This window comes from Nannospalax galili, unplaced genomic scaffold (assembly GCF_000622305.1).
Source record: "Nannospalax galili isolate Female #2095 unplaced genomic scaffold, S.galili_v1.0 scaffold140, whole genome shotgun sequence".
Classification (NCBI taxonomy): Eukaryota; Metazoa; Chordata; class Mammalia; order Rodentia; family Spalacidae; genus Nannospalax; species Nannospalax galili.
In genome coordinates, this window is record NW_008352267.1 from 10,023,566 (window position 1) to 10,036,276 (window position 12,711).

Sequence of the window (12,711 nt, forward strand, 5' to 3'; positions counted from 1 at the left end):
ACTGCTCTGTAAGACCTGAAAAAAAAATTTGAAAGTAAATTTATAGATACATTTAAAAAATTTATTTATTCTTTTACAACTTCATGCAATTTACAGTATTCTTTGATCAATGCCCCACACTTAATTATTTTATGCTTTTTCCTCTCATTAAATTCTTCTTCCTATGTCCCCTCATAATGTTCAACTTTTTCATGAGCCAGTTTATGTTATTAAGGTTGCCTAAATTCCCAACCCTTCCTGTGGATCTCTAGAAAAGTAATTGTTGCTGATGGAGGGGAGTCATACTGATGATTTATGTAGCCACTGATATACTGTTGTCAGTCAGTTAAATAACCTTCCACCAAATATGTATTTTAATCACTTTTAAATAACTCATGATGCATAAAAATATGGTAAATAATAAAAAATATTTTCAACAAAATAGTTGTGGAAGACCACACTGCCTGGCAGCCCTCCCTGCCCACCAGGGCAAGCAGCCTCCAGAGAACTTGCTGATCAGTCCTCCCTGCCCCCTAAGATAAGCAACCTTTCTGATGATTCAAGATAAGCCTGATCAACCACCAATTTCCTTATCCTGCAACCAGACTCAGGGTGCCAGTTCCCCTCATCCTAAGGGACATTCATTAACCCGTTGAGACAAGACCTTCCCTTCCCCTTCCCCAGCTAATTTCCCACTTCAGCCCATATAAGAATCCCTGTGGAAAAATAAACTTTGGCAGCTTGATCAGAGTTCTTTGTCTTGCTGTCATTCTTCGTGTATCTTGTCCCATCATTCCAGGTCCCTGGGAGTTCGAGTCTACGTGTCCCGCCCTGCAGGCCGGGGCAATAGTAGCTTAGAACAGAGTGTTAGACATGTGATGTTTAGATATACCCAGGTCTGTTATGTGGGAACTACATATATTATCAAAGGCAACTAAAAAATAATTATTTTTGTGTGATAACCATAAATTTGAACAGTATTAAAATTCAATTGTCAAAATGAAATGTGGGCAATACAAATCCAAAAAGGTTCTTAACTAATATTAAGCCTTAAATGAATATATATTTCAACATTTTTCACAGTGTAGCTTGAAATTGACAGCAAAGCAAATGGTCCTCAGTAGTAAATAGCAAATACGTGTGACATATTTATGAAGTGGAATAATGAGACCTAAAGACCATGAATTAATGATAAGTACTGAGAGAGCATGAAAAACCCATAGACAACATAAGAAAAATTATTGTATAAATATAATTACATAATATGCAAACACTGAAAAAAATCTCTGTGTTGCCAGAATTACTTTGTGAATTAATGGCTTGGAAACAATAGAGTGCCTTTTGAAATTACATTAATATTCTGATTTTTTATCTGAGTGCTTATACTAAAGTATATTTATTCCAAGAAATTTAACTAGCTACCTGTTTTCTGCAAACTGTATGTGAAAATGTTACATTTATATTGAATATATTAAGTAGTAGGTGGAGTCATTTTACCTAATGCTATTTCAAATCATATAATTTATAAAGTGTCCTGAGTAGTTTTGGAACCAAAATAAAAGAATATATCTGAGAGATTAATGTCTCTGTCATAGAGGAGAGATTAAAGCACAAAGTTTAAAGAAAGGCAAATATGGCCATATTAAAAAATATTTTACTGACTTTTATGCATTTCATATAAAAAATATTAATCAAATTTAGACCCTCCTTCCCCATCCACATCCTCCAAAGCAACTCCATTGGATGTCATACATTCTGTAATATATGTTAAATTCTATATGGTCAGAATTTGTACCAAGATATTCCTTGGTGCAAGCTCATCCCATGGAATCTAGTCAGCCTTTCTAGAGTTGCTCTCTCAAAGAAGATCTACCCCTCACTCAGCAGTATTGAGTTGTCAATAGTTCTTCAGGTAGGGTTGAGTTGGAGCCTGCAACCCATTCCCTTGTTCTATGCTCGGGTTTTGTCTGACTGATTTGGCTTGGGTCTTGAGAATGCTGTCACCATTGTGGCAAGTTCATATGAGCAAGTTCCCAGTGGCCTGAAAGCCTCTGTTTCCTTATTTTCGTGCACCAAACCCGGCTCTTACCATCTTTCCACAACTACTCTTCTGTAATGGTCCCATTGGCTGATTTCCTGTCTATACAGCTTGCATAGCATCCTCTAGAACTATGAGAGTTAGACATCAGGTAGAAGGATTCCCAGTCAGTTCCTGCTACATTCCCCAAGCTCTGTGTCCAAAGTATGTCCTTGTCTTCAGCAGTAGGACCTAATCTTCAAGTTCTGAGTGATAAGCAAGAGCTCAGGGAATAGCTTCTGTTATTTTGGGAGGCTCTTGCACTACTCTGACCAACTACTTGAAGGGAGGTCTCTTCTGTATGACACTGTGTTACTTGCTATATAGCCCCCAGGTGTACACATGCACCAATGTTCAGGTACCGTATGTGCAATTCTCAGGGGGTTCCCAAGTCAACACTTTTCCCTCTGGCTTCCCAAACTTTATCAAGCTCCATTCATCTCTCCTCTTTGTCCCCCAGCCCAACTCCCTCATCACTCCCCAGTCCAAATGCCCTTATTATCCACAGCATCCCCCTCACCTGAGTTCTCCCCTCCCCCATCACCAAGGTCCCCTGAATATCCCTCCCTTCATGCCTGCCCCAAACACTCCAATTTTCCCCACCTCCACCCTGAAAACATCTGTTCCCTACTATCCCCCTCTACCAGGCTCTTTGTTTCCATTTATCTTAATGTTTCCTTTCAATTTTCCTCATTCCTGCTGTTATATTAGAATATATATTCAATATAAGGAACTGGTGCTAAGATCAGCAAATGAGGGTGAATATATGTGATTTGATTTTCAGAGTTTGTGTTACTTCACTTAGTATAATAGTCTCTAGTTCCATCCATTTACCTGAAAATTTCATTTAATCTATTCCAACAGCTGAGTAGAGCCCTATTATGAAAGTGTACCACATTTTCACATATTCATTAGTTGAGGGACATTTAGGTCATTTTCATTTCTTAGGTATTATGAAAAGAGCAACAACAAACATGGATGTTCAAGTATCTCTGTAGTAGGATGAGTCCTTTTGGTATATGCCAAGGAGTGGTATAACACGATAATATGGTAGATTCAATTTTAGTTTTTTGAGAGTTCTCCACACTGCTTTCCATACGGGTTGCACATGTTTGCATTTCCACCATCAGTGATAGAGTGTCCCCTTTCTTCACATTTTTGCCAGTATTTGGTGTCTTCTGTTCTCTTGATCTTACCCAGTCTGACTGGGGTAAGATAGAATCTTAAAGTGTTATTTTGTTTTGGTTTTTTTTTTCCCTGCATTCCTCTAATTATTAAGGATGTTGATCATTTTTTAAGGTTTTTCTTAGCCATTTTTATTTCTTCACTTGAGAACTTTTTATTCAGGTCTATAGCCCATCACTTTATTGGGTTGTTTATTTTCTTGCTTCTTTGTTTTTGAGTTCTTTATATATTCTGTATATTAATCCTGTGGGTTTAATTGTAGCAGTGGGTTTCAATTTCCCTCCTTGGTTGTTTATTTTTCTATTCAGAGCATTTTAGTTTAATGAGGTCCCACTTGTTGTTTGTTGACCTCAATGCCTGAAAACCTGTTTTCTGATTTATGATCTTTTCCTACACCGATACTTTGTATGGTACTATGGTGACAATTTCAATACTGTGAGTAATCATAACTGTGAGAGAGAAATATTATTGTTCCTAAACAAGAGTCAGTCAAAATGTGAAACCTGAAAGTTTCCAATAAATCAGTGTTTGGATGGGAGTATCATGTGAAAATTATTTGTAGGAATAGGAATTATTGGATATTATTTACTGTCATGCTAATGAGGAGAGGTGGTAGTAAGAGTTGGAGAATGAGCTTTTCCCTGTGTTTAATTTCCCAAGGAAGAAGGGGGTCAAATATGAGAACATATTCTTGTAGGTGAAATTGAAATTCAAAGGTTCAGTCAAGCCACTGTTAACATACTACTTGAAGAGTGACAGAATCCTCAGGGAAGAAGAGCATTAAGTATGACCCAATTTACCATCTACTTTCTACAATTCTCTAATCACCCAAATGACATGTTCAATTTGAAATCATTTCAGTGGTAAGAGAATGATACAGAAAATAATATGCTTCTGGCTGTGGTGGCATACACTTGCAATTTCTATCTTGCCAACCTCAACTATACAGTTGGTTCTTGCCAGACTGAGATACAAAATGAGGCAATGATGTGTGTGTGTGTCTGTGTGTGTGTGTGTGAGAGAGAGAGAGAGAGAAAGAAAGAAAGAGAGAGAGAGAGGAGAGAGGAGAGAAGAGAGAAGAAATAGAAATATTTTTTTAAAATTTTTGTCTTTGTTTTTGCCAGAGCTGAGGACCAAACCCAGAACACTGTGCTTCCTATAGTGCTCTATCACTGAGCCAGCTTCACAATCACCAGAAACATTTACGTGGTATCAGAATGGGCAGTATTATAACATTAGGCATCCAAAGAATTCTGATAAGTATGATCTGATATAGTCACAATGATCATCTTATGGTCTAAGGAGCAGAGGAATGACCTGCATGGTAATGCACATTGGAAGGCTTACAAGTTATATTTTGATGACAAAAGTTTTGATTTGCTGTTTGCAGATGTGTGAGGAAGCCAAGCAGAAATTAAGAAGAATGAATATTTGATTCATTTTATTAGTAGTAGGAGTTTGGCCAAAGTAATTTTGCATCATCTTAGGAAGATCTATTTGTAACAGTGAAATTCTAAACAAAAAAGATAAAGAACTTCATACAGTTGATTAGAGATAAGGAATGAGATCCTTGTACTGAAGGGAATGTGAGTTTCAGAATGTCTAAGATAAAGATACTTGGATGCTCAGTAGGGATCAAAGTTTAGATAAAAGGAGAACTAGAGTGAATAGTGTGTGGGATGTAAGGGTTTACTTACAAAGCTTTCTATTATTTGGTAGTGGTTAACACTGGCAAGACTGAGTGTTGCTAGATATGATTGGTTTGATTTATTTATCATGAATCTGCCTTGTTCTAGATCTTTGCATATCACAGTTTTATGTTGAACTGACTACTGGATACAGAGAGTTTTAGCTTGAATCGTAGGTTCATGTCCATCAGTTCTTCTCACCTCTTCCTTTTTCTCCTTTTCTTCCTCATCCTCTTCTTCCTTTTCTTTTCTTTGTTTTGTTTTAATTTTTAATATATATTTTTATTGAATTTTGTGTATTTCATATTATACATCTTAATCATATTTAGAACCCCTCTGCTCTCGTCACTCCCCACCTCCATAGACTGCCCACCAGATTTCATGAATTCTACTGCATATATTAAGTCAAGTTCGTGTACCCAGAGGTTCCTTGGTGTGAGGTCATTCACTAGAGCCTGTTCAGCTTCTCTAGCATCACTCCTTTTTAAATAAGACCAACTCTCTTGGGGCTGGAGAGATGGCTCAGCGGTTAAGAGCACTGACTGCTCTTGCAGAGGACCTGGCTTGGATTCCAAGCACCCACATGGTGGCTACAAGAACCATCCTTAATTCCAGTTCCAGGGGAATCTGAAGCCCTCTTCTGACCTCTGTGCCATTGCATGACATGGGTGCACTCACATACATTCAGGCAATACACTCGTACACATAAAATGAAAATGATAAATAAAATATTGAAAAAAAAACAACTCTCCCTTATCAGCTGTGATCAGCTTACTATATAACACTGACTGGCCTGATGCAATGTAGATAAAGCTATGATCAAGTTTGTTGTATTCTTCCTACTTCTGTGCTGAGTGCTAAAACTACAGGTATGCCCTTCTATTGTATCTTAACCTCTGATTGATGGATTTATGTATGTGAGAGAATCCTTCAATTTTTTTTTTGTAGTGAACATCATTTTGCTGTACTCATGACTTTTAATTCGTGAAACCCCTGTAGAAGTTCTTTTAGCTTTTTAGTGAAGTGATTTTAAGAATGCATAAGAACTAATGTGAGAGATCCTAAGGGAGGTGGGAAAAGAGATGGCAATGGAATGCATATCTGAAGAAAGCAAGAGGGGGGACTAAGGAGGAAGAAGATCACCCTGAGGGTTGGGGGAAGCACAAGGTAGCCAAGGGAAACAAATGAGAAGAAAGTACAATGATACATGTGCTGAAGATGGCATGGTTGAAATTATTACTTTTAAAAACCTTTATGTGTTTTTCTATGTGTGCATCTTAACTGCATGTATTTAATTGAAACTGTGCCAACAGAGGTCAAAAGACGGTGATGAATCTCCTTGAACTGGACTTTAAAAAGAATTGTTAGCCACCATGTGGGCACTGGGAAGCAAACCCACGTCCTCTATAAGAGCCGCCAGGGCACGTAAACACAGAACCAGCTCTACATCCCAAGAAAACCATTACTTTTATGCTAGGTTAAAAATCAATAATCTGTTTTTTAAAAAATAATACCTGTTAAAACCAAAAAGAAAAGAGAAAATGAGGAAAGGGAACCAGACGAAAGAAACAAAAAATGAAAAGGTAGACAAAACCACAAACATATTAACAATTAGCTAATTACATATGGCTTCCATATAGCAGTCTGAAAAAAATAAAATAAAACAAAATAAAGCAAAATCTAGATTCACAATTCGAGAATCTCATTGTGTGGTTAGTGGAACTGAAAAATTAGGCAAGTGGATGGCAGATGGTGGAGCCAGGTAATTCACAATTTAGAATGAGATTCAGGAAAGCGAGGGTACACAGCTAAACTGAAACATATGGCAACTGAATAAAGTTGGAGATGCAAGGACAAAGTAAACATTCAGCTAAATATAGATATTTAGTGAAAATTATTTACAGTTATGTATATACAGAGGTTGACAAATGTAGCAGGGGGCCTCCAAGGATGGCATGGGCCCAGAGTCCTGGGATTCAGCGAGAGAATTCACTTCACTTCTTGGTCTGCAAATAGCCTGCCAAAAGGAGCCCAGGCCTCCGTACCTTCCTCGCCAGCCCAGAGACTGCTGACAGACTGTGTGGTGCGGACCAATCAGAAAACGATATGCTGACTAAAGGGACTTGGGGGTTGAGAAAAGGGAAATATAAGGCCTGCCCCCTCCTGCATTAAAGGAGCCTGCAGCACCTCACCTAGTTCTTGCTTCTATCCGACTCCCGGAGTCTGTGTGTTGTGACACCACGCCTCTTGCCCTCCTAATCGGCAGGGGACCTGATCCAGGTTAGGGTCTTCACAGCTGGCCTGAGGAGAACTCGCAACAGACAAACACCATGAGAGTGGGCCTGGAGGCTTGATTCTTCAGTAGCAAGAGTACATGTAAAGTAATATGTGCTAATTTCTAATTCCACTTTGAGTAAAATAAAGTTTTATTTTACAATGACTAATTCTAGAACTGCAGTAAGAATTCACATGCTATGTCTTGTAGTAGAAGAATATTAGATGGTGCCGAAGGAACTTCCCTGAAGAAAAGTGACACAGAAATCAACTGGGAGAGAATAAGTTGGGGCAAATAGGATCAAAGTATTTTATGTGTATACATGAAGATATCATAAGGGAAATCACTTTTACAAATAATATAAGATAGTAAGATATAAAAATAGTCAAAGTGAACACAATTTGAACAATTAACAAGAGAGAACTGGATTATAAATTGAAATCGAATATATATCCATAATTATATTGAATTGAATTAGTGCTCAAAAAGATTTGCTCAAGTACTACCAACTGTTACCAGGGAACACAACCTAACTTGAAAATAAACTCACATATGTAATTAAATGTGGCTCTTAGGCTGAGATCATTTCAGATTTAGCAACTTAAACATCTGTAAAATGGCTGATCCTTTAAAGAAAAAGGGACAGTTTAAGGGGGACACAAGAACACCACAAGAATATGGAGCCATAATTGGAGGAATGCAGCTAAACATCAGCACTGAGTGTCATGAGCACTTAGGGTGGAAAGGACAAGAATCTTCCATAGGACCTCAGAAGTAGTAATGTGGTCCAAACAACACTAAAATGCTTTTTTTTTTCTTTTTATAGTACTAGCCTAATGACCTTTAGCTTGTAAGAGAAGCAATATTTGCCTTTTTGTAAAAGAAGCACTTTATTTTCCATCTACCTTCTTTTGATCCTACCTTCTTTTGCTCAAGTGAATGCAGAATAGCTCACACATCCACTTGGTAGTTGTTCCAACCTATTACCTGGCCTGAGCAGTGGATGGTGCAGACCAGACCTCAGTGGTGACCTGGGCACTCCATTCTTCAGTAGGAAACTGCTGGATAGGTACACAGGGTCCCTGCATACCTTTAGATCAGACTGCCACCTCTGGGAACTCAGGAGCTGGTACAGTATATTCCAGCTGAAATTTCTCGTTGATCACAGCCTCAAAACCAGAGGCTTGATTTTCCATCTCAGTCTCTTCAGGTTCTCTGTAGAAGTAGAGATTAGGCATGGACTTCCATGGGTGCTCACTGGAGATGGTGCCACACATGCGTAGCATTTCTGGGACCATCGGCCCCATCAGACCCACTGAGTGAGCTCTTTTATTATTACATCTAATGGCAGTGTTTACATAGTGTAGAGGAGAAGCTGTGTTACACAGAGTCATGGTTAGCAAGTTGACATAAGATATGAGGGCCTAGTGGTCAGCTGCAAGGCCTTTAACCACCAGAAGACATGGCTCTCTGAAGGCTGCTTGATTCCAGTTAGTGAAGATCCCAGGAGTGAAGTAGTCAGCAATTGCTGTGACTCCAGTGGCAGCAGAAAACTTCATCACTGGTTAACCAGTGTTCTTGGAGATGATACTGATTTCAGGAGGGTTTTCTATGATAACAATGGCATGAACTGCCAGCAGCAGCTTCTCCCAGGGCCTCTTCAGATTTATAGTGTAGATGCCATCACTTTTTCTCTTGCAGATGTACTGTTCCATCTAGGTATCAAGGTTGGTGCCACCCATTTGGGTTCTTCTTGCAAGGAATTTGAAGCCATTCTCTTCCTTCATTTGCAGGACAACAAGGGCTCAGACATTGTGTTAGTTTCCCTTTAAGTTACTATGGGAATCACAAACAGCATTGTATGCTCCTCTCCCTGGGTTGTGTTTAAAGTCAATATTTGCCACCTTAAGACACAACATTTGCAGTAATTTGTTTCAGCAGCTGATTCTGTACTGAGTGCAGTGAATCATGCGTATGTATGTGGAAATGTCACAAATATCTTGTAAGGCATAACTGAAAATGGTTTACATAGTTACTCCTTTTCCTTTGAAAGATGGATCAACATGTCCAGTGCTTTCAGAGTGGGTTTTAAGTAAGTTAAGGTCTTAATTCAAGCAAAGTCTTGCCTCTAATTCAAATTTCTCCTGCCTCAGTCTCCAAAATGCTTATATTATTAACATGTACCACCATGCCTGATTTATAATTTACATCTTTAAGTGCTGTCTACACGTAGAGACATCTTTACACAAAGTGTCCTTGTAGAAAGACCTTGTATGTATAAGAATCCTGCCAAATTCTATCTTAAACAGACCATAAAATTTATCATCATTCTGGTTTAGTGGAACATACCTTTAATACCAGAAGTCAGGAGGCAGAGACAAGAGGATCTTGGTTAGATCAAGATCAGCCTGATCTACATAGTGCGTTCCAAGTCAGCTGGGACTATGGGGAAACCCTGCCTCCCAACTCAAAACAAAAACAAAACAACAATAACAAAAATTTGGCATCAATGATACAATTGTATCGACAGTATGTGCCTGTAATATATATATATGAACCCATGACACTAATGGGTAGTTAAGTAATCTTGATATGATATAAGGAGGAATCTCATACTTGATACTATAATCCTGATTGAAAACCCATGACTAAGGAAATGATCAGGAATTAGTGGAACCTACTATTATTGAGACATAAATGATCATGTTTTGAAACTGCCTTCTAAATATTTAAGTTTACATTAAGATTTTTGTTGTTCACAACTGTGGTCAATCAAGTATCTTTTTGCAGTGGTTAGCACTTAGTACAGAAATTCATGTCTGGTCAAATTGCAGCATTTACATAACCAAGGGTGCTTAGTTGCAGGTAAATCATCTATATCAACCTCTTCACATCCAAGGTATCAAGGAATTATGGAAAAGATACATGTAAGAGCTGATAGATGAGGAGGAGAGCAATGAAATGCAGGCTTCTGTACTTGACATGTCTATTGCACTCAGAACTCCCAGGTCCTATGGCTGTTTGAATAAGACCTGCATAAGATTAAGCTAGTCAAAATTCTATCCTGAATGGGGAGGAGCCCGGGAGACCCCATGTTTGGTAAAAGAAAGTGTAGTCATCAACAGTTACTGAAGAAAGGAGTCATGTTCCTTTTGGGACATGGTTGCTGGTAGGTTGCTCATGTCCCAGTAGATAGCCTCACACCATAAACATACAGGCAGTACTAATTAGAATCAGGGGGTTATTAATAACAACAAAAAGAACATGAATTTTGGAGATGATGTGATGAGGGGCACTTTGTGGGGTTGGAGGGAGGTAATTGGAGATGGATATAAAAATAAATTCTTTAAATATATGAAATTTTGAGTGAATAAATAAATAGTATTATTAAAAATCTGTGATTCTCCCTCCCTCAGCAGCAGATGATTGCCTATAGCATCTCATCTACAAAGTGGCATGGAAAAGTAGTTGGGAGCATGTGGGAGTTAGAGGGTGGGGGCTGGAAATGATATAAATAAGTACTTATATATAAAATCCTCAAAAAAAAATCATTAAAAGATAATGTTTTATCTTTTTGGTCTATCTCCAAAATCTCCATATATGTAATCTTCATTAGAAAATATACAGCTGAATATAAGTAACATTCTGTGAACAACAGGGCTAGGATTCTGCAAGACTCTATCTACAGTAAGGAAACTCTGAAGTCTTCCCAGTATAGAAGTCACTAGGGAGATATGACATAGAGGTGAGGTCATGAATGGGGAACTACCTCAAGGAAAAAGACATTAATAAGAATTAAAGAAGACTGATAAGGTAATATTTCAAATGCAAAAAAATATGTTTAACTGTGACAAATATGCCACACTTGAGGAAACAGCCTTCTATACAAATCAGAACTCCCTATGTTATTCGCAAATCTGATCTAAATATTTTATTTTGAGAAAATTAAAGATTAAATAAAAACATATGCATATTGTAATGAAACAGTTATACTAACACATTTGATGATTCAGTGTGTGTGAGAATAACATTTACAATATAGACATAATCTGGACAAATGATTTTACTTAACCTTACAACCAAAAAGTTAATCTTATATAACATGTTTTTAATGTAAACAAGCCCAAGAGCTGCTTCTATAGTCGAAACAGGGTTTTAACTCCTGCGTACCCTCCTTGCCCTTGATCTTGAAAAATATATGTATGCATGTGTGTATATGATAAAGTCAAAAGTGATGCAAGCAGCAATTATTCTTTAAAAACAAAGAAGATAAGAAGATCATTCCATTTGTATTGCAAATAGATTGGATTCATTTGATAACATTTGTTTATGATTGTGAATGTGTTGGGCTAGGTCTAGGGATTAGAAGTGACATAATCTTCAGATAAAGCTTCTACTTTTCCTTCCTTATTATGCTGGTTATACTGTTGTTTCGGAATTCTGGACTCTTGTTCTGAAACACAGATTTGGGAGAATTCTAAAGGAATCGGTTCTTAGAAGTTTGGGTCTACTCTTGGTCTTCAAATGGATGCTAAGAGTCAGGTTGGTTTTATTCAGATATAACTATGATTTGGCATTGCATAATAAATGATTAAATACTGAAAATAATATGTAAATGATGAGAAAATACTAATACAAAAAAGAACCATGGTGATGTTTTCTTGAATATGAAGCTTCACAAAAAAATCTGTTTTTTCCCTTTTTTATTGTACTTTTGAAGATTTCAGATTTCTTACAATATATTTTGATTATATTTAGAATCCCCTCCTCTATGTGCCCCTCCATGCAATCCCCCCTGACATATTTCATGTAAACATCTCATTTTATGGACTTACCAAGTCAAACTTGTGTTTTCAAATGCTGCTTGTTATGGGTCCATCCATCAGAACCTGGTCAACATATCTAGCTTCACAGCCTTAAAGTACATGAACTCTCCCTCTCCCAGGACCACTAGCTACCAACGGTACCTCAACAAGGGCTCAGACTTCCTGCTCACATACCCACATCCATTTTGAGATTCTGTCTGGCTTGAATTTATATGATTCTTGTGCATGTTGTTACCATTGCTGTACATTCATATGAGCAAATGTCCAGCTGTCTGGACAGCTCTGTTTCCAGAATTTGGTCATTACCCACCCCTTTTAGCTCTTAGAATCTCTCCAATGCCTCTTTCTCAGTAATCCCTGAGGCTTGGGCAGCAGAAGTTTGAAATAGGTGTACTATTTAGAAATAAACACTCTACAGTACCTTATTTTCTGTGTTTTGGCCACTTGTGGATTTCTCTGTTAACCACCATCTGCTTCATGAAGAAGCTTTTCTGGTGAAAATTGAAGGATGCAAATAATCTGTGGGTATAATGATAAGTCATTTAATTCTTTGTCCCTTTAGCAGAAAAATAGTAGTAAGTCCTATGTAAATTGCTGTAGCTTGCAGGATTCATAGCTGGGCAAGGATGATGATTACTTTTCTCACCTAGTAACATGCATATTACCTTTCAGCACTATGAA

At 37.7% G+C, this 12,711-nt stretch overlaps 1 pseudogene; it reads right to left on the reverse strand.

Annotated features, from left to right (window-relative positions):
- LOC103746851 overlaps positions 1-12,214 on the reverse strand; it is a 44,035-nt pseudogene extending 31,821 nt beyond the window's left edge.
- Between the last annotated feature and the right edge of the window lie 497 nt (positions 12,215-12,711).